We start from the raw sequence: 21,534 nt of genomic DNA, 5'->3' as shown, positions 1-21,534 counted from the left end.
TCCAACTCAGCATCCTGTACCTGCCTTCCCTCCATAACCCCTGATCCCTTTAGCCACAAGGGCCACATCTAACTCCCTCTTAAATATAGCCAATGAACTGGCCTCAACTACTTTCTGTGGCAGAGAATTCCAGAGATTCACCACTCTCTGTGTAAAAGATGATTTTCTCATCTCGGTCCTAAAAGACTTCCCCCTTATCCTTAAACTGTGACCCCTTGTTCTGGACTTCCCCAACATCGGGAATAATCTTCCTGCGTCTAGCCTGTCCAACCCCTTAAGAATTTTGTAAGTTTCTATAAGAGCCCCCCTCAATCTCCTAAATTCTAGCAAGTACTAGCCAAGTCTATCCAGTCTTTCTTCATATGAAAGTCCTGCCATCCCAGGAATCAGTCTGGTGAACCTTTTCTGTACTCCCTCTATGGCAAGAATCACTGATCTGCCAATATTCCCTTAAAATTCTGGCTGGGTAGAGAAAAATACAATAATCACATGGAGGTCTTTGCATTCCCAAGAATCATTGGCAGTGACGTGGGTTAAATATCTTAAACATTTGTAGACATCAAGAAGAGAAGATACTGTTCCACTCCAAACTCTTCACATAGCAATGTTACAAAATGTTGAGATTTTAAAAATCAAGTCTGCAATTTATCCCATCAGATAAAGCATAAAAATAAGTTTAATTTGACACCTAATTCACTTTCATATCTCAAGTATTTAAAACGTTATGGCCATTTTCATACTTGGAAATTAGCATCGTGTTCCCTATTGATTTTCTATGGACATAACAAAAAAGATGTGATCGTGGACAGTCAAAAGCCCATAACTTACTTAAAAATTAAGAGAACTGAATGAAATTTTCAGTTATCATAGATTGAAGCATTCTGAAACAAATATAAAATAATCTTACTTGGATGACCTGAAATTAAAGCATATAATTAGTTAGTTACCTAATTGTAGCTAATTCCAAACTTCAATTACTAGATCTAAACATCTATCCATTTCTTAATAAATGATTAACATTTTTAAATAGCCGAAGTGTCCAAATAATATTCACAAACAATTCACAATAAAACATGATTTTTAAATCTCATTTACATTAATTTATAGGCCAAATGGAAGGAATTTAGTGTTTTATTGCTGTAAATTAAAGTCCATTTAAATCAGCTTTCTAGTGGGATCCTGTGAACGTGCTGGTTTAGAACGTTCACATTGCGGTAGATTTGTACCCTCAAATGCCCAGAAAAATACTGCGGGATATAATGGGCCCAAAATTAGCTACTCGCAACATTAAACTTTGAATAAAGGGATCTTAAGAAGCCCTTTTTAACGTAAAAATAAACAGCCTACCTTCCGTTTTCCCCTGTATGAGATCTGGCCCGTTGTCGGCGGTCGGGGGTTTTGAGGTTAATTTTTAACCTACTATAACAATTAAATAAAGCCCTTAAAACTAATAATAGCTCAAGCGAGGGAAGCTTCCAGCGATTTTTCGTTAACAATTAACTAGGTTGAAAAACCTCGATTTCGCGCACATGGGCTGGGACAGATTTTCAGCGACGCTTCAGGTAGGCTTTGCAACATACCTACTTCACACCGTCTGATTTTGGCTTTGCTTATTTTGGCAAACGGCCTATCTGGAAATGCTATGGTAAATACCGGTCCAATTCTGTCCTTTGCCAGAATAAAGAATAACGTCTTATGGGAACAAAGGTAAGAAGATTAGGCCTGACAACTTGTCATTTAGTGCTTTGATCTGTTGTGGTGTCAAAGACAATTTGTGATGTTCTTTTCTTTCACAGGAGCAAGAGCTGCAGAACAGACAATCCAGCAGGATACAAAATATCGTACCACAAATGTACGTACCATAAATTAAATGTAGGTTAATCCAAATACATGGACAACATCACCATATGGATCCAGATTTCAAATAATGATGAGACAGAGCACAGGAAGGAGATTTAGAACCTCGTAACCTGGTGTCGAGACAACAACCTTTCTCTTATAGTCAGTGAGATAAAAGAGATAGTGATTGACTTCAGGAAGCGAGGTGGTACACATACCCCAGTTTGCATTGACGGTGCCGAAGTAGAGGTGGTTGAAAGCTTCACGTTCCTAGGAGTAAATATCACCAGCATCTTGTCCTGTACCAGCCACATCAAAGCAATGGCCAAAGCAAAAGCACACCAATGCCTCGACTTCCATAGAAGGCTTGGAAGTTCAGTATGTCCTCAACACCTCTCATCAACTTCTACAGATGTGCCACAGAAAGCATTTTATCAGGATGCATCACGGCATGGTTTGGGAACAGCTCCATCCAAGACTGTAAGAAATTGCAGAGAATTGTGGATGCAGCCCAGACCATCAACCAAACCAACCTCCCTTCCATTGACTCCATCTACACTTCACGCTGCCTCGGCAAGGCCACCAGCATAATCAAGTCGCATAAATTCATAAACAAATCATAGCCTGGCCATTCCCTCTTCTCTCCTCTCCTGTCAGGCAAATGTATAGAATTGTGAAAACGCACACCTCCAGATTCAGGGACAGTTCCTTCCCATCTGTTATCAGGCAACTGAACCATCTTACCACAACTAGAGAGCAGTCCTGAACTACTATCTACCACATTGGTAACCTTTGGAATATCGTTAATCGGATTTTACCTTGCACTAAACATTATTCCCTTTATCCTGTATCTGTACACTGTGGACAGCTCGATTTTAATCATGTATAGTCTTTACACTGTCTGGTTAGCATGCACCAAGAATGTTTCACTGTACCTCGGTACACATGACAATAAATAAACTATACTAAAACTAAACTAAGTATTTCCACGAGTTTCTTTCATGATATTTTAATTCTTATCACACTAATATACCTGGTGGGTTTTGTTTCTTATGAGACTGATGACATTATATTTTAGTTACATGGTTCTGGAAAAGTCAGCTTACGTTTCTTTCAATTTTGTACACGTGGACTTAGAGTTTGACTGTGCAATCATGCAAATGGCCAATACTGATTCAATAGATAATGGTACACCTCTGCCAATCTTTTTTCTTCCTGAAGCAAAACAAACTATTACTGTGGACCATTTTTTTAAATTGAGCGAGCATTTAATTGCCCACACAAGGAACTGCAGATGCTGGTTTACAAAATAAAGACGCCAGGTGTTGGATTAACCTAGCTGGTCAGGTAGCATCTCTGGAAGACATGCATCCATTGGATGCATTGGATTGGGACCCTTCTTCGGACTCTTTAGTTGCCCATCCCTAATGGCCCTTGAGAGGGTGGTGAGAGCTGTCCATTTGAACCTCTGCAGCCTTGAGGTCTGGGTGTGCAACTGTCAGGGAAGGTGTTCCAGGATATTAGAACAGCAACAGTGATGGTCTGACAATATATTTCTAAGTCAGGATGGTGTGTAGGTAGGAGGGTAACTTCCAATTGATGGTGACCCAGCTTTTGCTGCATTGTCTCTCTAACTTGTGGAGGTCAAGTGTTTGCAAGGTGCTGACTAAGGAGTCTTGGTGAGTTGGTCAGTGGTCACTGGTACTTTATTGGCACATGTACCGAGATACAATGCAATTCCTTCTTTATGTACACTTCAGTAAAAGTATTACTATACATAAGAACAATCTTAGTTAAGTCCAAGTATACACGAATAGTGTACTGAGATAGTACACAAGAGTTGCTATGCCATTTTTCATGATTCCTCCAAGTTGTTATAAATATTGAGTTCTTAACTTGGCCATGCAGACCCACTGTTCTGTTGCATTGCAGAGTTGGCCTGGCCAAGCAAAGTTCTTGGTGTCCTCCATCACTCTATACTAGTGCGATCCATGTGCTCTGTCAATTGTAGTGGCTTCCGCTCCAATCGAACCACGGAATGCTGCCCAATCCACTGATGCCTCAATCTGGGCACATCAATAAGTGAACTGTTGTCTCTCACCTCACCCAGCCACCATTCAGTCTTCGTGCCCTGGAGGCCTCCACCACAGCCGACCTCGTAGTATCCAGATCGGAGGTAAGCGCCCTTTACGTGGTAACTATTTGCATACCTTTGGTATGCAAGCAAAGAATTTCACTGTGACTTATCACATATGACAATAAAGTATTCAATTCAATTAAATCTGTTTACCATTTGTTTCCCTGCATCTGTTGCCACCGCCATCTTGAATCAGTGGTTACATTGCTGTAGATGGTTAAAAGCTGTTGAATTGCAGTATTGGACTGAATGAATTCTTCTGGATGGAATTCCAATCAAGCAAGTTATTATGTCCTTTATCATATCATTGAAGTGCAGCTTGTTGAAGCTGCACTCATCCAGACAAGTGGAAAGAGTTTCAACGCGCTCCTAACTTGAGCCTTCGAGTTGGTGGACCGGCTTTGATAAGGTAGGAAGTGAGTTACTTGCTGTAAGATTTTTAGATGGTAATGAAAATATATATGAGTAATGTTACACAGCATCTGCTTTATACTATTACCCACATTCAAAACTTCCTTAATGCTGCACAAACTCCGTTAAGCAATAATGATAACATTCTCACATCATTTCTTTACAAAAAAATTGGCTTTCAACATTTTCTCATCACTGAAGTGAATATATTTGTAAGTGCTTCAGTTACACAATAACACAAAAAGTATGGTGATGCTGACAGATGTGAGACTCATTTTTCTTTCAAGACTGACAATTTAACATTAAATCAAAATTCATAGTCATGGATGTCCTCTTGCATAGAGCATCATTATTAAATGCTACATTAATGAGTTTTCTCCAAAGTCAGATTGTTGAATGCAGTTAGACATATTGCGCAATTGCAACACTTTTGATATATTTAATCCCAGTCCACTTTGTGTGTGACTGGCAAACAAGTGGAACCACTGGGCATGTGCATTATTGTTGATCAGCAGCTAATACATAATTCACATTACATGTTCACTCACAAATGTCATGATTTACATGGCCAGTTCACACTAAAGCAGGCTTTAACCAAACATTTCAGCTTACTCTCGGGTGCGTGAAAAGGATCGATTAAGTTAATCAATCTTTCTCAAAGTTAGTCTTCTGCTGAATTCAGACTTCTGCCCTTGGACCACGGGTGGTCCAGGAAGCTATCTTCCACTGGTAGACCATCTCGCAGTGAATCAGCTGAGTCCATAAGTCCAGCCTTGTGCTGGGCCCTTCTCATTACATTGGGCTAGCTGACATCCCAGGATAGTTTGTCACACCAAGGCTAACCAATGGGCCAGTGGACGCTAGATAAAGGGCCAGTAGGACGTGAATCAGGGGGTTCTTCGAGATCAGCTACCGGAGGGATAATGGGGGGGGGACTCTAATAATTACTTTTGCGACTGTGCTTGTACGAAAAAACAAAGAACTTCACTGTACCTAGGTACTGTACATGTGACAGAAAAGTATCATTAAACCAATGATAGTATAATTGAATCACAGAAATTGGCCCCATCTGATCTACACAGTTATTTAGAAACACCAGGGAACTTTAAAACATTTTTTAAAACATGGCATAATTTTACAAAATTGAAAACGATGACATTAAAACATATCAGACAATTGGGGGTTACAGGAAACTGACATGAAAATGCAAGTTGGCCATGATTTTATTGACCAGGGAGTCAAGCCCGAGAACTGCATCAGCTCCTATTCTTAGGTTCTTTATGCCCTTATGCTCACTACACAATTACATATGTTTAATTTAAGTGAACTAAATCAAATTATTGTTCGTCTGGCAGCAATTCTCTTTCAAAGATGCCTGGTTGTGCCTGGATTTCGCTGGAACAAGCTCAGTGAGCAGGTTACAGAGCTGAGAGCAGGAATGTTGATGTGGCAGAGGCAAACTGCCCCAGTGCAGCTCAGACACCAGTGTGGCCAATATCGCTGCTGGTTTGAACCTGTGGCAAAACTGCATTTAGTTAATCTGCAAGAAATGCAGGTAATGTCTGCCGGAAGCTCTGGCGCCTGAGTGGAAGGTCTGCTCCAACTTGAATAAGATTTCTGCATGATTTTGTCCATGAGGAATAAATTCAGGTATGAAAAGTAAATCAATGGGGCTTCTAATATCTGAAGGACTATTCCTTTTCTCCAGAGATGCTTCCTGACCCGCTGAGTTACTCCAGTATTTTGTGTCTCTTTCCAATTTCTTTCAGTCAGTAATAATAATACAAAACAGTTAAAGCTGCCACAGGAATTTCATCTGGAGGAAGAACTTATGTGTTTTTCATCCCGCCTCTTTCTGTTTCCGCTCTGCCACTCGGCTATGCCTACAAAACATAAGGGACAATATTGTCAAGGATTATAATCCATTGTGCAAGATCAAGAAATTATTTTTTAATTGCACCACATGCAAATCTGAGGGATTCATTTCAACATAATTTATTGAAATATGTGACTCAAACCAATGCAGAGAATGTTCCTTGAGAATTAAAAGCCCTATCAGCTTTCAACTTGCACGGAACTGAACTATTTTTAGAATTGTTATAGATGAACTCTTCTCCTTAACACTGTATTCATTGTTCAAGGTCTGCTTATATCTATAGACACAGAGAAAAACAAATGCCACAGCTTAGCAACCACTGCCCAACAAACTCAACAAATCATTAAGTAGGTAGACAAAAATGCTGGAGAAACTCAGCGGGCAGCATCTATGGAGCGAAGGAAATCGGCGACGTTTCGGGTCGAGACCCAATCTTCAGAATCATTAAGTAGAGTCGTTGTTTTGGAAAACATGCCCTGAACATGTGTTTTCTGTGAAGTGAGGATACAATCCATATGTAAAAATAAAATTCTTGTTACAAATTTCCAATGGTGAATATCATGCTGCCGGGAGCAACACCTTAAAAATTCCTGAAGTGATATATTAGTGACATATAAACTGAGATCGATTTCCCTTCATATGGAAGGTGAAGTTGAGATCTTTCACTGATTAGTTAAATAGCAATACAGATCTGGAGGTCACAGTACATTTTCTTCTAGAGATCAATTGAAGTTATTTAAATATCAAGCACTAGATGGCAGTAAAGTTCAAGTTCAAGTTTACATTTATTGTCACTGTACCAATTGGTACAGTGAGATTTGGGTTACCATACATCCATACAAATAAAAAGAACACAACACACGATAGAATTTAACATGAACATTCCCACACAGCGGAATCAATGTTTCCCACTGTGAGGGAAGGCAATAAAAGTTCAGTCCACTTCCTCTTGTTCACCCGTGGTCGGGGCCTATTGAGGCCTCTGCAGTCACCGCAATGGCAGCCCGATGTTCAGGCCCTCGCGCCGGATGATGGAATTCTGGCGTCGGAAGAACACTCTCAGTGGCTTGGAGTTCCGAATCGGCTGTTACCTACCGGAGACCACAGCTCCCCGAAGCCCACAGGCCGAGCTGGGCGGAGCTTCACACGGCAATCCTCGCCGAAAAATCCCAGGCTCCGCGATGTTAAAGTCAGCGCCGCCCGTGAATGGAAGTTCCGCAGACCACAGCTCCATGATGTAAGAGTCGGCAGTCCCAGCACTCCGGAGCTCCAACACGGCGACCTCGGTAAGGCATCACCCGCTCCGCGATGGTACTTTAGTGCTGCGCTGCTGCTGAAGCTGAATCTCTGGTCATTCTCCGGCAGGAAAGGCCACGCCAATCCAGATTGTAGGCCGCGAGGAGGGGGAAAAGATGCAGCTCGGAGGGCAGACGCATCCTCGACCAGGTAGTAACTGGAAAAAACTGTTCCTGCCCCCATCCCCCACATAAAAAGACTAAAAGACCTCCAAAACAAAACTTTTGACAGACTAAAAAATTAAAAAACGAATGAAAGGACGAACAGCTGCAGGCAAGGCTGCCGTGCTCAACGGCGCCACCTTCAGCCCAATTACGCTGGTTTCAAAGTTATGAATATTGCTACAATGTAAGATTTTAAAATTTTTGCAAAGATTGCAGGTTACCTAAAGGGGTTAAGGAATATCTATCTATCTATTAATATATAAAACTCAAATCCATCCGCCTGCAGTACAGATCCCTTCCTGCCTTTTGATTAGTTGACGGCTGCTCCTTCCTATCAGCTTCCAACACACTTCGAAACAAAGTTGCAAGATAGGAACACTGAACTTTTCACTGCTGCAGCAGGCAGGGGAGGTGCAATTGAGGGAGGCAGGGGAGTGCTGGAAACTTACATTTGGCAACGGCTTCAGTTCCATTGGAGGAGACGGGTGCATGGTGGAATATTGGGTTGGGGGGATCACACCATTGGGGGAGCAGACCCAACGGGTCTGCACTTGGTCTAGTTATTATATAAAAGTCTGTGGCTGCCGCCTGCCGTCCGGCTGCCAGCTGCCTTTCTTCCTTTTGATTCGCTGCTCCTTCCTATCAGCTTCCAACACACTTCGAAACAAAGTTGCAAGACAGGAACACTGAACTTTTCACTGCTGCAGCAGGCAGGGGAGTTGCAATTGAGGGAGGCAGGGGAGTGCTGGAAACTTACATTTGGCAACGGCTTCAGTTCCATTGGAGGAGACGGGTGCATGGTGGAATATTGGGTTGGGGGAATCACACCATTGGGGGAGCAGACCCAACGGGTCTGCACTTGGTCTAGTAAAATATAAAACTGGTGCATAATGAAATGGCAGTTATTCTAAGTAGCAGAACACAATTACATAAAATAGAAACATGAGCCATAACTAGTTCTGATAAATGATCTTTGATTTGAAACATTGACACACTTTCTCTTCCTATTTATGGGGCCTGGCCTGCTGAGTATTTCCTCTATGTTCAGTTTCTCTTTGAGACATAAGCTGCTTGTGAACAAGCAGCATGATAACTCCCGATTGGCAGTAGCTTCTTTAACCCGATCATCCTTTGGTGTTGGTCAAAATGGAGAGAATAGGCAGGTCAAACATGCATTACCCTGGAAAGCTTCCTCCCTCTCCTCTTCTCACACCAATGCAAGATCATGTGAACAGTGGAGCATTGAACATTAGACTCTCAATCCAGTTCCACCATTTAATCTGTTCATCCCTGACCTGCCCCAGACCACATACCACTTTTGTGCCAGTTCCCCATACCTTTCGAAAATTTTAACTTACACTTTGAATATGTCCCATGATTTACCCTTCACAACCCTCTGCATTTGCAAGTTTTAGTGATTCAAATGCTCTGGAAGAAGAAATCCCCGTGTATTTCAGTTTTAAATATCTGCCCCCTGATTTCTGTGCCCGATTCTTAACTCTCCCACTCTTCCAGATTGTGCAGTATGCATTTAGGGTCTAAAAATTGGCTGTTGTAATTTTTGATGCATTTCAACTGATTCACAAAAGCTAAGTTTCTATTATTTTTTTTAATTTCCACGTACAAGTTGTTTGAAAAATTACCATAATTTTAATAAATAAAACTGAAGAAAAGAACCACTAAAGAATTGAATGAAGAGGAATTTTTTTTCCTATACCAAACGTTTTTCCTATACCTTCATTTTAGCATAAACATCTCATGTATTGCAAGAGAGAGCTCTGATGATTAAATAAATCAAGAGATATGGGGAAAAAGCAGCAACGGGGTACTGATTTTGGATGATCAGCCATGATCATATTGAATGGTGATGCTGACTCGAAGGGCCGAATGGCCTCTTCCTGCACCTATTTTCTATGTTTCTATGTTTCCCCTCCTCTTGCTCTTAAGCAATGTTGATGTCCATTGGGTTATTTCTATTCATCCTCCACTATAATGTAGAAGATTGGAGATGCAGGAACACTTATTCTGTCAGTATGTTGTTGGTCGCAATTAGACTAATTCTATGTTTGCAGTTATTTTAATCAGAAACCAGGACTTGTACTTACTGGAGCACAGAAGAAGGCCCTTCTTCCCTTCAGGTCTTTGCCACCTCATAGGGAAGCACTCCCATTGGTCTAATGCCCCTTTTCTGTTTCCTTTCTTTAGTTTAGTTTAAAGATACAGCATTAAAACAGCCCCTTAGGCCCAGCAAGTCCACGATGACCAGTGATCCCCACACACTATCGGGCCTGTCCCACTTCGGCTATTTTTAGGTGACTACAGGCGACTAGACTGTCGCCACATGGTCACCGGCGTATCGCCTGTATGGTCGTGAGTAGTCGCCTCAGTCTCCCAAAGAGTCGTAGCGCCTTGCCGCCGCTGGATTTTCAACGTTGAAAATGTTTCGAAAACAGGTGGCGACAGTGGGTTTGATGCCAATGAGTGTAGCTTGACTTCTCCTGACATAGGTGCTGTCGTAATTGTCGCCAGGTTAACGTAGGTTGTCGCCAGGTGACATAGGTTGTCGCTGGTGCTTACTTCACTTTTTTTGTTAAAGTAATGATTCTATTTCAAATTTTATGTCGAATAGGGATCCAGTTGCCGGCAGTCGCCTAAAAATAGTCTAATTGGGACTGGCTCATTACACTATCCTACACACACTAGGGACAATTTACAATTTTACCAAGCTAATTAGCCTGCAAACCTGTATGTGGAAGGAAACCAGAGCTCTGACAGAAAACCCACAAAGATCACATGGAGAACGTACAAACTCCATACAGATAGCAACTGTAATCAGGATCCACCCTGGGTCTCTGGTGCTGTAAGGCAGCAACTCGTCTGCTACGCCAATGAACCGCCCCTAAGTCAGGTATCGCGTCCTCTTTCATACACACCAATCGAGTTCCCTTTGATACTTTTTGCTGTTGATGTGCATTAAAGGGTAATTTACTGTAGCTAATTAACACTGTCACTTGAGCAATACACAAAGTGCTGGAGGAACTCAGAGAGCCAGGCAGCATCTGTGGAGGGAATGTTCGGGCAAAGTTTCATGTCGGGACCCTTCTACACTCTGAAGAAGTCTGAGTTCCTCCAACACAATGCGCTTTGCTCAAGATTTCAACACATGCAGTTCCTTGTGTCTCAAACTAACTGTCACCTTGGGATATAGGAAGAAACTGCAGCACCCAGAGGAAATTTGTTCAGATAATGTGCAAACTTCCCGTGTCAGAATAAAATCCGGAGCTGTGAGGCAGCAATGTTAATCACACGATCAAACAGAACTAAACGCTGCACCTCTGCGACGTTGGGGCTATGTGTTCCAGATCTTATGTTATACCCTCTTATCTGTGGCACCACAAAGAATAATAATGTCTGCAAGAATATCCTTTTTATAGTAAAATTGACTGTTAATGCAATGATAAACCAAGATATTTGTTTCAGTATTTTTCATGTTACCAAGGCAGCTTTTTGATTAATATCTGTTTTATCTCACTAAAGTTGGCTCCACTTGCTCTTATGAAATGCTGAAGTCCACAGTTTCAATCATCAAGGGATATGAATAATGTACAACATATAGAAGTAGCAGGAATAAACATCAATAAAATTAGGGCACATATGTATACAGTTGACATCAATGAGCGCTGAAAAGTGCTATGATAATTTGAAACAGGTCAACCTGAAAAATGTTTTTCACAATTTTGGATAGGAGTGACAAGAAAACCAATAACCAATACTTCTGAAATATGGGGAGATATTTAAAAAAGTTATTGTGTCTGAAGCAAATTGATTTTTTTCCCATTTGCTTGAAACTATCATTTACAGATTGGTCTATTATGCTCGATGAGATGGCTGAGTCACCACAAAAATAATCAACGTCAGATGGGGAAACTACGTCAAGAATTTTATTGTAATATATGTCCCGAAATGGAACAATGAAATTCTTAATTGCAGCAGCACAGCAGATATGTAAACATAGTACTCTGTAAACACCTTAATAAACTCCAAGACAAGTTCAATATATAGATATAATAAACAAACAAACAATAATAGTGCAAAGATACAATGCTCCCAAGTCTGGATGCTTATTTGGAGATTGTAGTGTTTAATAGCCTGATGGTTGGATACTACCATTGCTTTTCTCATTTGTATAAATCATGAACAAATGTTGCTTTGCTTTCCAATGCAATTGTTAGACACAGCAGCAAAAAAAAACAAATAAAAAATAATACTTATAACACATGCATGGGTTTGAAAAATGACATGTATGTCTTTGACTATATGCGGTAGGCTGGGAACAGATAATGTTATCCCTCATTATAAATATAATGACTACCTGGAATTTAAATCCTAAATTTTATGTCTAGCAGTATTGCAATACAAGTCAGTATTATTATCTACAAAGATTTCAGATGCCCCTTTATCACTATGTTTTAAATCCCTATGTTTCACGAGCAGCTTTGTATGTTATTTGCATTCTTTAAAACTTCAGTTATCGCTAACAATGAACTACCACTCTATGTCATTGTAAATTAACGTTAAATCTTCCAGACATATCGTACTGTTAAACCAAAATATCAAAAAGACTTCTTGACAGGAAAATTTGCCATCACAAAGAAAAATCCAGTGTTACAAGCAATGTTAACCCACATTTACGCCAGAAAAGTTTCCCCAGTTTCCTTGAGAGGTGCGCAATCAATGGCACTCAAGAGAGCAAATCCATGACAAGTTTAAATTCACGTCTTGTCATAAGTGCTGCTCCCCTGGGCATCATCAATATCCAAGAAGTAATCTTCTAATAAAAACACGCACAAACACACGTTCAGCACAATATCGCTTCAAACTCTTGTCAACCAGATGATAGCTGTAACCTGCGCAGGTTGTACATCTAACTCAGAATGTCGAAACTCTTCTGAAAGGAACCAACATCACAGCCCCAGTTTTATAACAGCAGAAATTGAAACCAAAGCAATGTTGGCACTCGGTTGCCATTAGCACTAGCTAAGCACCAAGGAGCATTACCTTACAATATTTCTACTGAATGGTTTGTGAGGAACCGTCAAGAAATCCGATCTTCCTTTTTATTCTGACAGAACAATCGGCGTTTGCTTGAATGCAGGATCAACCTTATTTACAGATTGCTAACGCCAGCTAGGAGCAACAATACTTAACACTTCAGGTGAATGCAATGTGATCTCAAAACTCATTCCAAACATATTAGTCTTAATGCTTTGCGCCAGTAATTTTGATATCAAGGTTCCTATCACAATAAGTTATTTTTGGGAAATTCAAAGCACAGGGAATTATGCTTAGGAACTGATCCAGATCTTAGGAGCACCAGGAACTTACCAAAATCTGTTATTTTTTTGCAGTCTGAAGAAGGGTCTCGGCCCAAAACGTCGCCTACATTTCTCCATAGATGCTGCCTCACCCGCTGAGTTTCTCCAGCATTTTTTGGCTACTTATGTTATCAAAATCTGCTGTCATTTCTAAAAAAAAGCTATAGTTGCTGAAACTTGTAATCAAATTGCTGTTGGTGGTAATTTTGCCTTCACTCCGTAGGTACAGTATTACCAGGCAGAATACAACATTGAGGGATTTCAGAATCATTGTATCCTCCATGTAGTAACTGTGCATATAGGGTCAGCTTTTGTGCTCAGTGCTAGAACAAATACCTCTGAATCAAAAGTCAGCAATCACCCCACTCCAAGAATAGTGCCATAGCACCAGAAGCTTACCAAAATCTGTTATTTTTTGCAGTCATCTGCCATATTGATATTCAATCCATTCTACATTCCACAAACCATTTTATAGCTCAGTGGACAAGAATCCAATATCTGTTTCAGTTAATATTAATTAACTCAATTTAATGACAGCTCACCTTGTGATTGCCTTTGCGAATAACAGGTAAGATTTTGCATTTAAGGCATAGGATTTTCTCTTGTGTATCAAAGCAGAAATTTGTTTCCTGCTCACCATTGTTCTCTGCAACTGTATAAAGTCAAGCCCCATTGCAAGACTTCAACATGTAATGTTCATTGAGATTCCTGTGCAATTCATAGAGAGCAGCACACTGTCAGAAACATAGTCAATTGCAATCCTATCTGTCAGCTTAGGTGGATGCATTCAACCGCATGAAATTGTGCGAAGAACAGGAGAGGTGGTGTCCTGGCTAATATTATCCGTTAATTAACACTTCTAAAATAGTTTATTACTTAACTTATTTCACTACATCGAATTTGTGTGAAAATTGTCACATTTCATAACTTATGGAAAACAATTCAAAAGTCAAAAGTGTGTAATTGTCATATGTAGAGCCAGGATGTTCAGGCACTAAAAACTCTGAAATAGGCAGGCAAAAAGGCATAATAAAATCACAAAAAAGGCACGAGAAAGGCATTTATTGACCAAACAAAAGGCATAAAAAGGCATTGAGTTTCCCCATCAAAATATGGTTAAAAATAATAATGTAATAAATCTCCTGATAAGCAGGTCCTTAAGGCCCCTATATTTGTTAGTTAATGGGGGGGGGGGGGGCTGAGGAAAGGTTTAACCTGCCTCGCAGTCGCCTGGTCAAGAGCGCTGGCCGCGTAAAAGTACTTAGTTTCATCTACCATCACCCCTCACAGAGCAAACTGCCTGCTGGAACCAGATATCAGGCTCTTCGGTCCTTAAAGTCGGGCGCTTCAGTGAAATGGTGTCGGGGTCACCAGTTGGGCCTGGATGAGGTCAGGAAAAGGCCAGATGCTAGGCAGGTTCAGAAGTAGTTTAATGAATCATCATGAACGCACGCCTCCGAGCAAGACCTGGGAAACCCCGTAGGCAGACAATCATCCCTGTCCCTCAAGAGCCGAGGTGGATGACCCAAGGAGTGGCCTAACCCCCAGGGACTGCCACAGTATACTACATGAAATGACCAAAGTTGCCTGGTTGCACATAATTACTAGCATTTTTTTTTTAATAATCTGGTGCTACAGTTGTGAAAAATGTCTTTCTACACCAGCTGAAGTCATTGGTGCATGCCCAAAACAAGCTATAGACTATATTTATGTTGATATCTTGTGCATTACAACTACCTTTAGCTATGTTTTCTATTTCTTCAAGATCTTTGTTAGCTAAAATCACTAGCTCACATTTTCCTTGCATGTCTTTATCTATATCGCCAAGAACTTTACGAATGTCGTCAGTTACTTTGTTGAAAACCTGCAAGTTATTCACTAATGTTTTGCCACGTTTCTCAAGGGAAGTGATAGCTTGTGGGAATTTTGCAATATTGGAAGCAATAAACACAAGATGGCGGTGGAGGGACTTTTTCTGCATGATTTCACTGACGACCCTGACTGCAGCAGATTCTTCTTCAAAACAGTTGAAGATTTATTTTTCTTTTCAAAATTTGCAGCATAGTAGAGTACAGCAGAGAGCCATGTACCCCACCTAGTCAAAAGGGGCTGAGGAGGAAGTGGAATCTCGGGCGCCATTTCCTTGAACAACTGCCATGGTCGGTCGGTGTGGGTGCTGCAAGCCAGAAGCCCTGCCAGCAGCGTGTCAATTTTTTTCTACTATTTAAATTTTTTAGTGTGTATGTATGTTTTTAATGTTTTTCTGAGTGTTTTGTGTGGGGGGTGGTGTGGGGGGGTAAGGGAGAAACCGCTTTGGTCGCCTCCTCCATGGAGCGGCAACTTTTTCCATGTCGCCTCCCCCGTGGTCTAACATCGAGGATCGGTGCAGCCTTTCCCGGAGACGTGCCCGGGGCTTCAACGGCGGGCACAGCATGGAATCTCGGCGTGGAGCCTGCGAGCCCTCGCCGGGGCTCGCCGAAGGGGAGAGCTCCGTTCGCTGGCCCAAGGCAGCCTGAAGCCGCGGTCTGATGAGCTCCAGCTGGCGCGGCGTCCGCAGCCTAGGATCCCTCGTTGGGGACCCGGGAGAAGAAGAAGCTCCCACCGCTGGCCCATGGCCTACTTCTACCACGGGCACAGCTGCGACTTACCATCAGCCCTTGCCAGGGACCCCTGGAGGGGAACTTCGACCGCCAGCCATGCGGTCTGCGGTGCTTCTGGCTGCGGCAAGGCAGGAACATTAAATCTTCGACCACCGGCCGGGATCAATGCGCAAACTCGCGACCTTGCGGATATGAGCCGAGCACTCTACCACTGAGCCAGCTATTAAAATCTACGCTAAAAAATTTCCATTCCAAAGTCCGACAAATTACGAATTACGAAAAGGCTGTCGGATAAAAAGTTGTGCACCTGTACAAATAGAGAAAATAGCACGACCTTTTAGTAAAACTGCAAAAAAAGGCTAATTTAGGCACTTGATCGTGAAACATAGAAACATAGAAACATTAGGTGCAGGAGTAGGCCATTCGGCCCTTCGAGCCTGCACCGCCATTCAATATGATCATGGCTGATCATCCAACTCAGTATCCCGTACCTGCCTTCTCTTCATACCCCCTGATGCATTTAGCCACAAGGGCCACATCTAACTCCCTCTTAACTATAGCCAATGAACTGGCCACAACTACCTTCTGTGGCAGAGAGTTCCAGAGATTCACCACTCTCTGTGTGAAAAATGTTTTTCTCATCTCGGTCCAAAATGATTTCCCCTCTATCCTTAAGCTGTGACCCCTTGTCCTGGACTTCCCCAACATCGTAAACAATCTTCCTGCATCTAGCCTGTCCAACCCCTTAAGAATTTTGTAAGTTTCTATAAGATCCCCCCTCAATCTCCTAAATTCTAGTGAGTACAAGCCGAGTATATCCAGTCTTTCTTCATATGAAAGTCCTGACATCCCAGGAATCAGTCTGGTGAACCTTCTCTGCACTCCCTCTATTGCAATAATGTCCTTCCTCAGATTTGGAGACCAAAACTGTACGCAATACTCCAGGTGTGGTCTCACCAAGACCCTGTACAACTGCAGTAGAACCTCCCTGCTCTTATACTCAAATCCTTTTGTATGAATGCTAACATACCATTCGCTTTCTTCACTGCCTACTGCACCTGCATGCCTACTTTCAATGACTGGTGTACCATGACACCCAGGTCTCGTTGCATCTCCCCTTTTCCTAATCGGCCACCATTTAGATAATAGTCTGCTTTCCTGTTTTTGCCACCAAAGTGGATAATCTCACATTTATTCTGAAAAGGACCAGTTTACTCCTACTCTTTGCTTCCTGTTTGCCAGCCAATTCTCTATCCACATCAATACTGAACCACCAATACAGTGTGCTTTAAGTTTGTATACTAATCTCTTATGTGGGACCTTGTCGAAAGCCTTCTGAAAGTCCCGATATAACACATCCACTGGTTCTCCCTTATCCACTCTACTAGTTACATTCTCAAAAAATTCTATAAGATTCGTCATACCTTTTGTAAATCAATGTTGACTTTATCCAATGATTTCACCACTTTCCAAATGTGCTGCTATCCCATCTTTAATAACTGACTCTAGCAGTTTCCCCACTACCGATGTTAGACTAACTGGTCTGTAATTCCCCATTTTCTCTCTCCCTCCCTTTTTAAAAAAGTGGGGTTACATTAGCTGCCCTCCAATCCTCAGGAACTACTCCAGAATCTAAAGAGTTTTGAAAAATTATCACTAATTCATCCACTATTTCTCGAGCTACTTCCTTACATACTCTGGGATGAAGCCTATCTGGCCCTGGGGATTTATCGGCCTTTAATCCATTCAATTTACCTTACACCACTTCCCGGCTAACCTGGATTTCTCCTTTGACCCACAGTCCCCTGCTATTTCCGGCAGATTATTTATGTCTTCCTTAGTAAAGACGGAACCAAAGTAGTTAATCAATTGGTCCGCCATGTCCTTGTTCCCCATGATCAATTCACCTGTTTCTGACTGTAAGGGACCTACATTTGTTTTAACTAATCTCTTTCTCTTCACATATCTATAAAAACTTTTGCAGTCAGTTTTTATGTTCCCTGCCAGTTTTCTTTCATAATCTATTTTCCCTTTCCTAATTAAGCCCTTTGTTCTCCTCTGCTGGTCTCTGATTTTCTCCCAGTCCTCTGGTATGCTGCTTTTTGCAACTAATTTGTACGCTTCGTCTTTTGCTTTGATACTATCCAGATTTCTCTTGTTATCCACGGATGCACTACCTTCACTGATTGATTATTTTGCCAAACTGGGATGAACAATTGTTGTAGTTCATCCATGCAGTCTTTAAATGCCTTCCATTGCATATCCACCGTCAACCCTTTAAGAATTAATTGCCAGTCAATCTTGGCCAATTCACGTCTCATACCCTCAAAGTTACCTTTCTTTAAGTTCAGAACAATTGTTTCTGAATTAACAATTTCACTCTCCATCCTAATGAAGAACTCAACCATATTATGACCACTTTTGCCCAAGGGGGCAAGTACAACAAGACTGCTAACTAACCCTTCCTCATTACTCAATACCCAGTCTAGAATAGCCTGCTCTCTCGTTGGTTCCTCTACATGTTGGTTTCGAAAACTATCCCACATACATTCCAAGAAATCCTTTTCCTCAGCAACCCCTGCCAATTTGATTCACCCAATCTATATGTAGATTGAAGTCACACATTATAACTGTTTTACCTTTGTTGCACGTATTTCTAATTTCCTGTTTGATACCATCTCCAACTCCACTACTACTGTTCGGTGGCCTGTACACAACACTCACTAGCGTTTTCTGCCCCATAGTGTTCGCAGCTCTACCCATATTGATTCCACATCCTCCAAGCTATTGTCCATCCTTTCCATTGCGTTAATCTCCTCTCTAACCAGCAGCGCTACCCCACCTCCTTTTCCTTTCTCTCTATCCCTCCTGAATATTGAATATCCCTGGATGTTCAGCTCCCAGCCTTGGTCACCCTGGAGCCATGTCTCCGTGATCCCAACTATATCATAATCATTAATAGCTATCTGCACATTCAACTCATCCACCTTATTACGAATGCTCCTTGCATTGAGACACAAAGCCTTCACGCTTGCTTTTACAATGCTCTTACCCCTTATACAATTATGTTGAAAAGTGGCCCTTTTTGATTTTTGCCCTGGATTTGTCTGCCTGCCACTTTTACTTTTCACTTTGCTACCTATTGCTTCTACCCTCATTTTACACCCCTCTGTCTCTCTGCTCACACATTTAAGAACCCCACCACCTCTTATTCTCTGTTTATTATTGTTTTCTTCTTTCCCCCCTACATGTTAGGTCTGAGTGCTTCCCTTCTGAGTGCCTCCTGCCTCACACACTGTCTACTAGCTTTCTTTTTTTGAGTCCCTCCCCCCAACCGTTCTAGTTTAAAGTCTGTTCAGGAGCCTTTGCAAATCTCCCCGCAAGGATATTGGTCCCCCTTGGGTTCAAGTGCAACCCATCTGTTTTGTACAGGTCGCACCTTCCACAAAAGAGGTCCAAATGATCCAGAAACTTGAATCCCTGCCCTCTGCACCAGTCCTTCAGCCATGCATTTATCCTCCACCTCGCTCCATTCCTACTCTCACTGTCACGTGGCACCAGCAGTAATCCCGAGATTGTTACCTTTGCGATCTTTCTCTTTAACTCTCCTCCTAACTCCCTAAATTCTCCTTTCAGGACTTCTCTTTTTCTACCTATGTCATTGGTACCTATATGTACCACGACCTCGGGCTCCTCTCCCTCCCATTTCAGGATATCTTGGACACGTTCAGACACATCCCAGACCCTGGCACCAGGGAGGCAAACTACCATCCGGGTCTCCCGACTGCGTCCACAGAATCGCCTGTCTGACCCCCTAACTATAGAGTCCCCTATTACTAATGCCCTCCTCTTCTTTTCCTTACCCTTTTGAGCAACAGGGCCGGTCTCTGTACCGGAGGCCCAGCCGCTGTCGCTACCCCCAGGTAGGCTGTCCCCCCCAACAGTACTCAAACAGGAGTACTTATTGCCAAGGTGTACAGCCACCGGGGTACTCTCTAGTCCCTGCCTCTGCCCCTTGTCCCTCCTAACCATGACCCACTTGCCTGCCTCCCGTGGTCTTGGAGTGACCACCTCTCTGTAACTCCTCTCAATGACCTCCTCACTCTCCCTGACCAGACGGAGGTCATCGAGCTGCTGCTCCAGGTTCCTAATATGGTCCCTTAGGAGCCCCATCTCGACGCACCTGGCGCAGATGTGGACGTCTGGAAGGCTATCAGATTCCTTGACCTCCCACATCTGACATCCAGAACAGTGAACTGCCCTGGCACTCATAATCCCCTCTTACCTAGGATACAATACAAAGTACAATACAATACAAACTGCTGGAAGAAATCAGCAGGGATCTGATTCCCAATCAGCTGCTCCCTCTTGTCTGCTTCCACCAATCAGTGGCTTCCTCAAGCCCACTCGTTTGGAAATGCAAATGGAACGTTGCCGATTTCGATACTACCGCTCCAACGGCTGTCGGGCCTCTGCAAAAAACAAGCCCCGCGCTCGAGTTTTCACCCTACCGCTTGGGCGTAGCTCCTCCCTCTGCGACCGCTCCAACGGCTCTCAGGCCTCTGAAAAAGGCATTATCCTGGTGAAATCATCAAAAACGGCATGAAAAGGCACATGGCATTTATTGCAAAATCTTGGCTCTAGTAATCATGGTACAACTAGAGAAAATAGCACGACCTTTTAGTAAAACTGCAAAAAAAGGCTAATTTAGGCACTTGATCGTGAAAAGGGCATTATCCTGGTGAAATGATCAAAAAAGGCATGAAAAGGCACTTAGCATTTATTGCAAAATCCTGGCTCAAGTCATATGTATCAATGACAGAACCATGAAATTCATACCGGCAGCAGCTTAGCAGGCCTATAAATGCAATGCAGAAACATTCAAAAAGTTAATAACCTCTTTACTAGTGCAATACAAAACAAAGTCTGTAGTGCAACCAAAACTACTTTTTCTGCTTTCCTTTATAGGATGTATTTCTTTGACAAAATGAAAGTCACATTAAGTAAGCATTAATGTATTTTTAAGTTGTTAATTTATTTGTTAAACTTTATATCAGGGTTTGGAAAATTAGATTGTTGCAATCAGATGGATCCTTATTTCAGGCAGTGCACATTAACTGAATAAATATACCCTTAATAAATGCATTATTGCATGCTACACCACAAGTCATTAACCGAGAATCCATCAAGCAGTTCAAACCATAAATGGACAAATAGATAAGAATTATAGCATTAACATCTGGCATCCAATCTTGTTTTCAGATCATTGCTGATCTTTTCACCTCATCTTTTAGGCATCCTTCGTATCCACATGAAACAAGTAATTCCTTATGTAGGTTTCTGACTTAAGTGACACTAATTTAAGGACTTTGAAAATTTTTTTTTTTTTTAGATTACTGTGATGAACCTGGGAAGGATATGAGTGCTCCTAAATAGAAAGATTAAACGAGAACTTACCTCTTGAAGTTTGATCTTTATTTTATGAGAAGTTGAAGTGAGGGAATACGTGAAGAGCCCACCAGCCCGCATGCGCATCAATCTTCTGAGCAGCTGTATGAAACCACATAGTTGCTGAACTTAAGCTATAGAAAGATTAACAACTTTAGAATTACCGAATGATCTTTATGAGAAGTAGGGTTGGGAGTGGAGCACGTATTCCCTCACTTCAACTTCTCATAAAATAAAGATCAAACTTCAAACGGTAAGTTCTCGTTTAATCTTTCCAATTTATATCGAAGTCACAGTCCCTTTACATCAGGGATAACCACTTGATTCAATCACCACAACTTAAAATTCTGCTAGCAAATAAACCAGGCCTGTTAATTGGTTTATTGTA

The sequence above is a fragment of the Leucoraja erinacea genome, chromosome 2 (genome assembly GCF_028641065.1).
Source record: "Leucoraja erinacea ecotype New England chromosome 2, Leri_hhj_1, whole genome shotgun sequence".
NCBI classification, from domain to species: domain Eukaryota; kingdom Metazoa; phylum Chordata; class Chondrichthyes; order Rajiformes; family Rajidae; genus Leucoraja; species Leucoraja erinaceus.
The sequence above is the reverse complement of the archived record's forward strand: the minus strand, read 5'-3'. Positions refer to the sequence as shown.